Source organism: Bos indicus x Bos taurus, chromosome 4 (genome assembly GCF_003369695.1).
Source record: "Bos indicus x Bos taurus breed Angus x Brahman F1 hybrid chromosome 4, Bos_hybrid_MaternalHap_v2.0, whole genome shotgun sequence".
Taxonomy (NCBI): Eukaryota; Metazoa; Chordata; class Mammalia; order Artiodactyla; family Bovidae; genus Bos; species Bos indicus x Bos taurus.
Genome location: NC_040079.1, coordinates 129,099 through 142,117, shown reverse-complemented (window position 1 = coordinate 142,117; position 13,019 = coordinate 129,099). Strand labels below are relative to the sequence as shown.

The following is a 13,019-nucleotide window of genomic DNA, read 5'->3' as shown; positions in this document are numbered from 1 at the left end:
AGTTGGCTTAAAACTCAACATTCAAAAAACGAAGAACATGGCCTCTGGTCCTATCTCTTCATGGCAAATAGATGGGGAAACAATGGAAACAGTGACAGACTTTATTTTCTTGGGCTCCAAAATCACTGCAGATGGTGACCGCAGCCATGAAATTAAAAGATGCTTACTCCTTGGAAGAAAAGCTATGACAAACCTAGATAGCATATTAAAAAGCAGAGACATCATTTTGCCAACAAAGGTCCATCTAGTCAAAGCTATGGTTTTTCCAGCTTTCATGTAGGGATGTGAGAGTTGGACTATAAAGAAAGCTGAGAGCTGAAGAATTGATGCTTTTGAACTGTGGTGTTGGAGAAGACTCTTGAGAGTCCCTTGGACAGCAAGGAGATCCAATCAGTCAATCCTAAAAAATCCATCCTGAATATTCATTGCAAGGACTGATGCTGAAGCTGAAGCTCCAATACTTTGGCCTTCTGATGTAAAGAACTGACTCATTGGAAAAGACCCTGATGCTGGAAAAGATTGAAGGTGGGAGGAGAAGGGGACGACAGAGGATGAGATGGTTTGATGGCATCACTTACTCGATGGACATGAGTTTGAGCAAGCTCTGGGAGTTGGTGATAGACAGGGAAGCCTGGCATGCTGCAGTCCATGGGGTCACAAAAAGTCGGACACAACTGAATGACTGAAATGGACTGAAATTAGGAACCGCAGATGTATGAATTTCAGCAATTTGGTTTTGAGTGCTAAATGAAAATCCCCAAAGAATTAAAAACAAGTAAAACCAAAGCCACATGTATGTAGGCTAGAAATACATGCACAGAAAGGAAGTAGCACCAGATGACATCTAAGGGGAGAGTGGACTGGGGGCTGTTAAGGCTGAGGTAGTGTGTTATCAAGTCTGCATTTTTATTTTGGGTAGTACTTTTCTGGACGTTTGCTAAATTATTTAAGTAAATTAATTTTAAAAAGTAGGCATTGCATAAACAATAACGAGAATATGTTAGAAACTGAAGGTTCAATTAGAAGGAAAAAAAAAAACAGGAAAAGCTGACCATGTGATTGAAGTAGTCAAGCAGGACAAAGTTCACTGAAACCTGGGAAAACAGTGAAAACCAGAAAAGTGAGCAGGACAGTGTGAGGTGAGTATAAAGTTGGCTCGGCTGTTTTGCTGAGGACCAGCCCTGAGACATATGCTCACTCTGGTCAAATTCCAGAGAAGCTGTTTTTCTAAACAACTTTATCTCCTTTTGGGAGGGCTTGAAGTTGCAGGTTCCACCTGCAGAGACACGAGTTCTCTGCTTGCTCCTCGGGGTGTAGGTGGCTATGAAATCCTTGAAGAGGTTAAAGGTTTTCATCTTGGCTGCTTGCCCAGGGTTCGCTTTAACGGGATTAGGAAATGGTACTTTCACAGTGTATTTCTGGAAACTTTCATAAGGTAATAAATCAGCAGAAAAATTCACACAGCCTGCTCCCTCATAGCACTTCTGTGATAGACAGGGGTTTCCATGAATAGTTCATGTGGAAATTTTAGTCTAAACATGACACTCTCGAGTATTCTACAGAGAAATGACCTGTCACTAACGGTGGTGGTTTAGTCTCTAAGTCACACGGACAGAGGAAGGCAGAAGCTGGGCGAAGGCTTCGGATCCCGTGACTGCGGGCCCCCCGTCTCAGCCCGCCTCCTTGGCCAGGTAGGGACCGCCGGACGCGGCTCCAAGCGGCAGGGCCTCAACTCGGCCCGTGGCGTCAGCCTCGTGTGGACCGTGTGGAGAGCGGCAGGTTTGCAGAGGGTGTGGCCTGCTTTGCTGTGGGTAGGTTAGGAGGAACAGCCTGGGCCTGCTGGGACGATCTGGAGAAGGAGATGGCAACCCACTCCAGTGTTTTTCCTGGAGAATCCCAGGGGGAACCTGGTGGGCTGCCTTCCACGGGGTCGCACAGAGTTGGACACGACTGATGAGACTTAGCAGCAGCAGCAGCTGGGATGATCTGTGTCTCTTCCTGCACCATCCACACCCCTGTCAGCTGCTTCAGTGTTTCTAAAGGCCAAGCTCGACGGCAGTTAGGGTGTTCACTTCCCGCATTCGTGTCTCCGTGCTTAGGTTAGATAAACAAGGCAAGAAGCCTTTTTATTCACGTGAAAGGCTTTAAATGTTGGTGTTGCAGCATCCTTTCCAAGCATACTCATGGACAATTGCTTTTTCATAAATTTTTGTTTAGCTCTGGTTGTGAAATGACAGAGTTATACGTGTATAAGTGCATCCACTTTGCAATGAACTACTTGTATATTTTTGGTAGTTTATCTACACTATACTTTCTCTGATTAGGTTGATTGCAATATTACTTTATGCCTCTTCTAGCTAATAAAAACCTGGACTTGCTTGTGTATGCTTTTGATTTTTCTGGTAATTTGTTTTCATTGTCTTTTATAACAGTGTTGCTCTGAATGTCTTGGAAACTAAGAATATAATTAAGTCTCCCACAGGTTGGTTGGGAAGCACTTGGGGGTCCCCACGGCGAGCCCTGAGCCCTGAGCACATATCCGGGTCAACAGTCCTGTGAGGTGAGCAGGTCCACAATCTGGACCTCTTGATGCAAGACTTAAGAACTTGGAAAAAATCCTTTGGGTGCCAGTAAGGGAGCCAGGCCTAATATCTAACAATTTAGCTATAAAACAATTCAGGGAACTTCTGGCTCATGAGTCCAACCACACAGAACTTTATTTTAAAGGAATGAGCTTTACCTGACTTTTAAGAGAGAGGCAGATGACATGAAAATAAACTGCTTGCTGAGAATTGCCAGAGATGTAAGAAGAAGAGTTTCGGCACCTGACTTATGCTGACTGACTAGAGCCTCGCTAAAACACTTCATGGTGTATTTCTTGACAGGCCAGTGGCTGGAGGACCCAGCCGGAGTGGCCACAGCCCCTTCAGATTCAGCAGGATAGGCCAAGGTCACAGTGCTCAGGTCTCTGGTGGAGAGGGGGCAGATGAGAGTGGTGAAGGGGACCCAGAGTGGCTGCAGAGAGCCTGTGCCACAGAGGAGCAGCTGGGCCAGGTGAGGCAGGAGGGCTGCCGGGGGTCCGGGAGGGCTGTGTGAGAGGGGGAGAAGCCCCTTCACCATTGATGTAAATTCTACACGAATTTCAAGTTCACACCACTGTGTCCATTATACAGTCAGTTCAATGACTCAGTTGTGTCCGACTCTTTGTGACCCCATGGACTGCAGCACATCAGGCCTCCCTGTCCATCACCAACTCCCGGAGTTTACCCAAACTCATGTCCATTGAGTCAGTGATGCCATCCAACCATCTCATCCTCTGTCATCCCTTTCTCCTCCTGCCTTCAATCTTTCCCAACATCAGGGTCTTTTCCAATGAGGCAGCTCTTCACATCAGGTGACCTAAGTATTGGAGCTTCAGCTTCAGCATCAGTCCTTTCAATGAATATTCAGGACTGATTTCCTTTAGGATGGACTGGTTGGATATTGCTGTTCAAGGGACTCTCAAGAGTCTTCTCTAACACCACAGTTCAAAAGCATCAGTTCTTTAATGCTCAGCTTTCTTTATGGTCCAACTCTCACATTCATATGACTACTGGAAAAACCATAGCCTTGACTAGATAGACCTTTGTCAGCAAAGTGGTGTCTCTGCTTTTTAATATGCTGTCTAGGTTTGTCATAGCTTTTCTTCCAAGAAGCAAGGGTCTTTTAATATCATGGCTGCAGTCACCATCTGCAGTGATTTTGCAGCCCAAGAAAATAAAGTCTGTCACTATTTTCATTGTTTCCCCATATATTTACCATGAAGTGATGGGACTGGATGCCATGATCTTAGTTTTCTGAATGTTGAGTTTTATGCCAACTTTTCCACTCTCCTCTTTCACTTGCATCAAGAGGCTTTTTAGCTCTTCCTCACTTTCTGCCATAAGGGTGGTGTCATCTGTGTACAAGCATTAAGTAATATTATTCATAAATCTGACCTTTGAGAGGGCTGGCAATCATTTAGTCCTGCAAACAAGCTCATCAAATACTACAGGAAGAAACACAGAAGCATCTGTGCTGAAGATGGGGGCAGGCACAGCCGCATCACAAGATCAAGAACTCCTGTAACTCCCTGTTGTGCCCTGGAGACCGGCTCCATACCCTCCTACCAACACACCCCGGAAGAAAGCCTGGGAGGCTGGAGGGAGCTGGGACGATCTGAGGGTTATTTTATCCCTCCTAAATGCTTGTTTTGCAGTGAACTACAAAACTGGAACAAGAATCTGTAATTAGACCTTCAGCAATGTCAGGATTTGGATCTGGCTTTTATGTGTGTTCAAAGGTGATAGGCAAGAAGGAAGGTAAAGAAGCACACTTAATGTAAGAGTTTTAAAAGAATAGTTCTAGAATTCTTGTGTATGGAAGGCGGGAAAGACTGCCTCTTTTTTTTAGAGCTGGGAGGCGCCTTGGTGAGAGCAAGCCTCCTTCTTGCACAGGTTTGGGGACAGAGAGGCCGAGAAACTTTCTAATGTCACACAACCTGTGTCAAAGCAGGGGCCAGCAGCCAGGCCAGAATTTTCTCCATTGAACTGCACTGGTTTAGACATCTGCTTTTTAAAAATGACAGTTTGAAAGCAGCCCCCACACCCATTCCAACAAGTTCACTAATGTCCCTTCTCTGAGTGCCTCTTCTCATAAAGTGCTCGACCAGCAGCACATTTCTCCTTGGATGTCCTCGGGAACCAGGCCTAGGGACAAACTGTGTGGAGTTCATCCTCAGCCACCCGCTGGCTGGGATGTATGTGCTGCGCTCACGTCCGCTAACGGGGAGGCCACCAGGGCTCCCAGCCCTCAGGGCCGCGAGCCACGCATGACCACACCACCGATAGCAGACGGGCCACATTCGCACATAAAGACCTCAGAGCACTTGCAGAGGGTCACCTGTCCAGCCAGGGATGCTGGCATCCCCGGCCTGTTGTACAGAAAGATGATGCAAAGTGAAGGCTCCAGGGAGCTGGGCACGGGCCACTGCTCCTGTGGGTTTATGATAAATTTTCTCTCTTTAAGGGACTTCCTTACAGAGTATCTTTAAGGCACTTCCAGTCAGACCATCATCTCTGAGGGACTGGGTTCAATTCCAATTTTCTTACTAATTTCTTTCTTTAAGAGTTACGGGGATTCTGACATGCAGTGACTTGAGGGAATCCAGAGTAAAAGATTTGTGCTCCCAGGCCTTTCAATGCTCCCTGGAGTCCTGGAGGTGCCGCCGGCTACCCAGACACCATCTGATGGTCTGTGTATCTGGATGGAACAAGGACGGAGCCACACAGGCACGCACTTGCCCAGGGCCACGTCAGACAATTGCAAACACTCTTGTTTCTCCTGTATTTAATCCCCAAAGAGCCTCTGAAATTTGAATCTATACTACAAATCCTTTCATGAGAATACAGACACCAGCTAAATTCTCAAAGGGCTTGCAGTTAATCAGGGAGGATAAATAGCAAACTCAGGACCTGGGGTCTGGGGAAAGCCTTCTAGAAGAGCCAGCATTAAGCTGAGACCCAAGCGATGATAGGGACTTAGACAAGATTGTTGCAGACAGCAGCAGGACCCTGCTGCAGCCTGGAGGAGGAGGGGGCATCTGAGAGCTGGAAGCAGCCGTGATGCTGGGACGTGGCTGAGGGGGAGAAGGCAGGAGGGGCCTGGGGACAGGACCAAGAATGTGGACTCTGTGCAGGGAAATAGGGGCCCTGGGCAAGGGGAACCAGATGGGACCATGCAGCCGTCCCGGCGAGAAGACGGTGCTGTCAGGGCTGGGAAGAAACAGCCAGGTGAGAGTAGCATCCCAGGTTGCACGCAGCGGAATGGGTGACGAACTGCAATTCTGGGACCAGCGAGTGGGCTCTGTCACTGAAGTAGGGTCAGGAAAGAGGCCGGGCAGCACTGCCTGAGGCGGCGCTTCTCCGAGGGTCCTGCATTCCTGACGTCCGGAACCCTGGGGATGCTCGTGAAGATGCTGATTTTTCTGCTCTAAAGCGGGAAGAGGTGACAGTGGAGACCCAGAGTCCTGGTCAGGCAAGTGGTGAGCACACCAGCAGTGTGTGGGCTGTGGAAGCTGCCAGGAGTTCATTCACCCCGGAGACCGAGCTGTGTGCACTGGATTTGCCAGCATGAAACCGTCCTCCACGTCCCTGGCAAGGTCGGACTCAAAGGAGGGGTACAAACACAGGCCAGGCCGACCGGTCCGGGAGGTGCATTCAAGATGCCGTAATGCAGACCGAGTCTGGAGGATGTTTTCATGACCCTTGGCGGGAGTATCAGCAGCTGGAGGAGACGCGAGGCCTGAGCAACATCAGGGTCTGGGTTTCTGTTTGTTTTTAGGGTGAGAGAAACTTGAATCGTGGTGGGAAGGAGCTCGTAGAGAAACAGAGGTTGCAGCTGGTTGGCCAAGTAAGTCCTTTAGAAGGACAGGGTCCCCCCGCACAGGGCGAGAACAGTTTCATACAGCAGAGGAATCAGAATTGCTCAGTGCTCATCCAGGTTCCTCTTGAACACTTCTGTGCCAAGAAAGACCTGATGCCTTTCAACCAAAGGTGACCCTTTTGATAGTTCTGAGTGAGCCAAAATTCCTTCTTGAATTTTCTCTTACCGGTCCTAATTTAACCCTGGGGCCTCTAGAATAGACACAGTCCTCCTTCTGCATTGTGGAAATTCAAATACTGTATTTCCCCGCGCCTTCCCTTTAATGCCCTAAATCCCTTTACTGCTGGCCGTTCTGTGCCCTCACTGGGCACCCAGAGCTCAACGTCCCGCTGAGTCTCACTGGCTTCTTCACGACAAAGCTAACACTCCTGACCTCTCCCTGGAGAGCAGCGTTGTCTCTGCTTCTGCATGTGTAACTCCAAACGTCAGTTTAATATTTGATTACTATAAAACAGTGAGCAAAAGCAAGGAAAATCAGGGCCTCCGCTCCAAAATTTGAATGGTATAAAGAGAATTCAGTGACTCTGGACTCACTCAGATTAAATTTTCCAAGCTTGTTTACTTAGTTTTTCAGAATGTAAGTGAATGTAAGTGATATTAAGATTAAACTATATACTATGATTTGGCAGCAAAGCATTGTTGATAGAAAAAGCTTTATTCTAAGTATGTGTTTTAAAAGACATCAAAAGGGGCTACAAGTGAACTTTAACAGTCCACCTCTCAGTTTTTGCATATTTCCAGATGTTGATCCCAGAAGAGAAGATTAATTAATTTGGCCCCAAGAAAGTATGGTTAGTTTGGTGTAAATCTATTTTACAGATGGGCCAGGGTAGAAAAACCAGAGGCTGGAAGGGACAGGAGACTGGGGAGGCTTGTGATTTGGCTTCTCCCTCTACTTGCAGTCTACAGGAAACCATGAAGAACAAGTATCTCCCTCTTCTCTGAAATCTCCAACGCCCTCCGGACCTTAAGCACGTGGCTCTTTGTCTGATGCCTGAGCTGACACCACTGGTAACTGTATTCGCCACAGGGACCACTTTTCCTGTTGTGGGCATTCTCTTATTTTTGACTGTCCAGCATTCATCCCTTTCGAGGGTGTCAGACCCTGACTGTCTTTGGGAAAACATCTATTCTCTGCATTTTCCAGGACTGAGGGGACCCAGCCCTTGCCATTCAAGAGTTGCATCCCCCTGGCTGGGGGCACGTGGTGCTGGGGGACCCTGGAGACCTCCCTTCTGGCTCTGCACCGGCCCACAGGCCAGGGGACACTCCTAGTTTCTGGCACAGGTGTTCAGAGAGCGTCTGTGAGCCTGAGCTGAGGGCGGAGCTAAGACAGCAGAAGAGAACGGGGGACAGACAGACTGAGTCTTGATTTCGTCGTCACCCACAATCTCTCACGCTGCCAGACTTCTCAGCTCTGTGCATCTCAATCTCAGCTCTGGTCAACTGGATTTAGCTTGATCGCTATCATCTGCTGCAGAAGCGTCTGGACTGAGCATTCTGCTCTGCGTTCGTGCCGTGGGTCTGGGCTCCAAGCTCCCCCACGTACACGTCCCCCGGCCCCTGGATGTCATGGCAGGCGATGCTCTTCTGATGTCAACCTTGGCTACTCCTCAGCCTACAGCTTGTATCCCTGTTGGCCTCCGTCTAATTCTGGCTGCTCTGGGTAACAATCAACACGATCCAAGTTTAGCTGGTGTTACTGCTCTGTTGCCCGGGGAACTACAGGCAGACAGAGAAAGTTCACAGCTGCCTTGAGCAAAGTATTCTCATGTCTCTCAGAACCAACAGAAATTCCTTCTAATTTCTTAACTAAAATAATCATGGATGGAGACATGCAAACGTCAGTTAAAGGCAGCTATTCTGAACAAGTGTTTTCTACAGGCTGACCACGTTCTCGTTGTGCATTAGCCTCTCTTAGATCCGGCCTCTGTATTCGCCATCCCAGGCCCTCGGCTCCAGTCTAGTTAAGTCAGGGGTCAGTGCCGCATCGTTGAGAAATCAAGAATTATTCTATCTGCATGCCACACTCCTGCTCAAGAGCTCTGAATGTGCCCAGTAAGGGCCAAGTTGACCTGAGGTCTGCTGGGTTAGGAGGTTATGCTTGGGTTCACAGCTTCTGCCTGAGTTCAGGGGTCCTGCTGGACTTGAAGGTCCTTCACACCTGCCTCTATCCTCAGTTTCCACCTTTCCTCTATCCCCAGCTTTTGTTAGATGGTCTCCCCCACTATTTTCACCTCTCACCCCCCAACCATACCCTTGAAAACTGGATAAAATTGGTTTCTTCCCATTTCCTCAAATGCAGCTGGAACCGACATGCGCCTTGAAGAATAGACCCTAAAATCCTTGTGCTGAACATGACTGCCTAGTTTTAGGAATTAGAACTAGGGGTGCAGAAAGGAGAGGCAGTGACTCCAGATGGTGGGCCTGGAGACCCCCTGCCTCGGGAAGACTGAGGGGACTCTCCAGGAGCCAGTGGATTTACCTGTCCAGAGGGAGCCAGGTGGCAGTGACAGGACTTGGGCCACACTTCGTGGGGCCTTGAATGGACAGGGTGCAGGCAAGAAGTGGTTTCAACACAGGATTTGTATCAGTGTGTGTGAGGAAAGTGTCATCTTTTGGTGACGTAATTACTATCTGCACGGGCGTGTGCAATGTGGGGCTCAGATCCACCACGAGATAATATTTAATATACAACTTAAATTGCCATTTTTGTCCCCAGGAGTCTGTTTTCAATCTAAAGATTAGGTTGATCTTGAGATACTTTCTTGAACCAGTTAACGGAAAGCGAGAAAGATGAAGTATGGCCGTCAAGTATGGCTTTGAAGTGTGACTTTTCTTCTCTGTATTCCTTATCTTTGCTTCAAAGGAAGCTGAGTGTAACTACCAATGGTTATGACATTAACAATCTTTTTCAAACATTTAAAAGATGGGATTCTCCTTGGATTTAGTCGTCCTTAGTCAGTTAGACCTGGGTACACAACTCAGGAGCAATGATTGCATAAGAACTCAGAAGTGTTTTCTATTATTAATACTAAGTTGATGTATGTCTGAGGATAGGCTCAATTCAAAGTCAGTCTAGACTCAAAAAGCTAATAGCTGGCATCTTTGGAGGAAATTCTTACCCTTGAACTGGCCAAGGGTAGAATTATTCTCTCTGAAGAACAAAAAAGGAAAACTATCATCCCTGCATCGTGACTAATTTTAAGTGGGGAGTTGGCTTTTTGCAGAACTATTACCCACGGAGAGTTGAAGGTGCGTGGAAATGAAAGACCTAAATGTAACATCATGGGGTCTCCAGGTGTCACACTGGTCTTTTCATCTTTGAAGTGAGCAGGGATGAAATGCAGGCTGCATTTTCCAAGCCTGCAAGCCTGTACTTTCCGAGGAGCGGTTCCTGTCTGCGTGTGTCCCTGGTCCGAAACGCAAAGGTGGGAGTGGGCCCATTGTTTGCAGGAGTCTAACTGTTGCTGGAGGAAGTCTCTGTCACTCAAGGTGGTATCAGGCCCGTGTTATTCCGGAAGCCCCAAATTGGTTTGGGCTGTTGCTATTGGAATAATCCTGTTCTGGGGGGACAAGTTGGCTTCTTTAGTCATGGATAGCTGTGCATGGACCCTTGGCCTGTCCCTGATTCACCCTTCTTTGGAGAAGATGAGGACACAAAAGCCCATAGACGTCTGCATCCTATTTTCTATTTAATTATCAAGACATTCCTGGAGATCCATGGTTTTAAACCTTAGAATAAGTTCATGATCTGTGGTCCATTTGAAGTCACTCTGCCAGGCATCTGATACTGCTGGTGGCTGACAGCACTGGGAAACCTGCTGATTGTTCTGGAGGGGCCACAAGCAAGCCGTTGTCTGCACTCTCAGGAGGCTGATTGGGGGCCCGCGGGCCCTCACAGAGTGTGTACTCCACGCACCCAACCCCATCGCCTGGGGGTTGGGAAAGCCTGGGAAGTGGGGGCCCCTCTGGGGTGAACATGTGTTTCAGGGGGTTGGGGCTCTAGCTTCTATGACCAGCACAAGGGCCTCTGTCTCTGATTCCACCTCCAGGGTGAAAATAATCTCCTGGAAGTCTTCAGAGAGGTGCATTTTCCACGGTCATCTGTCAGCTGTAGGAGTTTTAAATCGGCTCTTTCTCTTCACCTCCAGTCCCAACAAAACTGACCCCTCTTTCTGCAGACACAGAGGTGCTGGCTGGGCCCAGCACTTGGGAGACTGCGGGGTGCTGTGCCCCGTGACTTCTCGATGAGAAAATCACTTTTTACATCACTTTACCCTCTTACAGCCCAGTGAAGAGGGTAATTCATGTCATATTCTCGGATGGAGGGTAAAGGAAACCGCACTAAAGTCGGAGGATGAGAGGCTGGTGACACACTAGTGCTGGTGCCACGTCACACTCTGAAGCCGCCAGACTCCTGACAGACGGTGCTTTCAGTTTTCACGTTTTCCCCACACAAATCCTGTTTTTTTAAATGCAGCTCTAGCTATGATATCTCAAACAAACAAGGCTAGTACACGTTTCTCTCAGGAGGTGCTGCTCCCCACACCTCTGGCGCCGGCTGCAGACGGGCCCTGGGCAGTGTGCCGTCCACGCCTGGCTCGCATCCCGGGACTCACTCTTACAACCTGAGTGATGAGGCTCAGCGTGGGGAGGGCTGTTCATCCAGTTGATAGCTTCTTTGTTTTCCTCCTTCTTCAGGACTCCTGTTTTTGCTACTTTTCTACAAGTTTAGTGGTCCTAACTACACACATTGTAGTAGGTAACCACTTTTCACTAGGTAAGTATGCATTATTTTAAAATTTACATGTGTGGATTAAACAATGCTCCCAGAATGGTGGAGTAAAGGCCTTGAAAATCTGTTCTTCCATAAAAACAATGAGAACACTGGCAAAATTGTCAAAATAAACTTTTTCAACAGTTTAGAAATTAACCAGAGCCTTACAACAACTCAAGGAAATTTAAAAAATTAATTAATTTATTTTAATTGGAGGCTAATTAATTTACAGTATTGTAGTGGTTTTTGCCATACGTTGGCATGAGTCAGCCATGGGTGTCCACGTGTTCCCCATCCTGAACCCCCCTCCCACCTCCCTCCCCATCCCATCCTTCAGGGTCATCCCAGTGCACCAACAGGGAATTTTTATTCAAGAAAAATGGCTGTGTCTTGGTGGGATCTTTGTGGCGCTGTAACTTTCCCCGTTCCAGCCCTTCTGCCCCAGCTTGGCCGTGACGTTGAAACCTACAGCCTCACAGTGAGGGCAGCTGTGTAGCTACCAGAGGGCCCAGAAGTCTTTGAAGCTCCCCAGACCCTGTGCCCAGATCAGCACACTATTTGGCAAGCCTGGCAGTTCTCTGGAAACCTCCACTCAAGGACTTGTCTTTATTTGACCTGACTCAGAGCTTACTCAGTGTAAACAGTCCTTCCCTGGGGTGTTTGTTGGAAAAAGTCAGTGGCAATTATTTAATATAATAGCCACATAGAGCAGCAATAGCATTTGGGCAAACAAGAGAATGACCAAAACAACAGAAGGAAAGTCTAAGGAATAATGTGTCCACAGGGGCTTTGGAAAGCTCCAACACATCCTGGGAATAGAGCATGTCACCCACACAATGCCCAGGAAAGGCCTGGGAAGGCCCAGTTCTCTCACTTCATGGCCACCTCCTCCACAGGCAGGAGGTGATGGGTGAGCCCGTGTTGTAATCTGCCTGCCAGAGCATCAGCACAGCACACACAAGGCCCACAGCAAAGGCCGGGAGACCTACTGCTCGAGGCTGTCCGGGAAACTTCAGCTCTGTCATTAGCAGCAACCAAGGCAAGTGACCAGAGACGTCAGTGCCCACCTGTAACACAGAATGCACTCACGTAATGAATTTGCAAGTGGAAGTTGCTGGGGCATGTCTGACTCTTTGCGACCCCATGGACTGTAGCCTGCCAGGCTTCTTTGTCCAGGGAATTCTCCAGGCCAGAATACTGGAAAGGGTACCTGTTCCCTTCACCAGGGGATCTTCCCAACTCAGGGATCGAACCCAGGTCTCCCACATTGCAGGCGGATTCTTTACCAGCTGAGCCACAAGGGAAGCCCACATGATGACTTTAGGAAAGTCAAAAACAACAGTAACAACAAGCAAAACAAGGACTCCCTTGGAGCAGAGGAGTGGTCTCACTTCCCGAACTGCCATATTTTATGTTAGAAAAAAACAACAGAAATAGTTTTCAACAAAAATTTTGGGATGTCCAAAAACAGGAAAGCTTGGCCCAAAACAGAAAAGAATTGCCAGTATAAATTCTCCCTGAGTAATCTGAGACATTGAATTCAACAGGCAAAGACATTAAATTAGTTGCAGTGACTATGTCTAGGAACCAATATTATCCTGGCTTGGAGTCTAAAGAACTAAAGAAGAGCGTAAGAGTGAGGTTACACCAAACAGATGATATTAATAACAGATCATAGTTATACAACAGTACCAGAGAGGACTTCTAAAGTTGAGAAATAGGACTAAAATGGAAAAATTCAATGCAGGCGCTCAACAACAGTTTGGGCTGGCAGAGG

General features: G+C 47.8%; 1 long non-coding RNA gene across 1 annotated transcript; it reads left to right on the top strand.

Moving 5' to 3' along the window:
• The first annotated feature begins 6,184 nt into the window (after positions 1-6,184).
• LOC113891807 lies at positions 6,185-9,390 on the top strand. Its single transcript, XR_003510884.1, has 2 exons — positions 6,185-6,429; positions 7,365-9,390. It is a non-coding gene; the product is annotated as an uncharacterized LOC113891807 (long non-coding RNA).
• Positions 9,391-13,019: the final 3,629 nt, after the last annotated feature.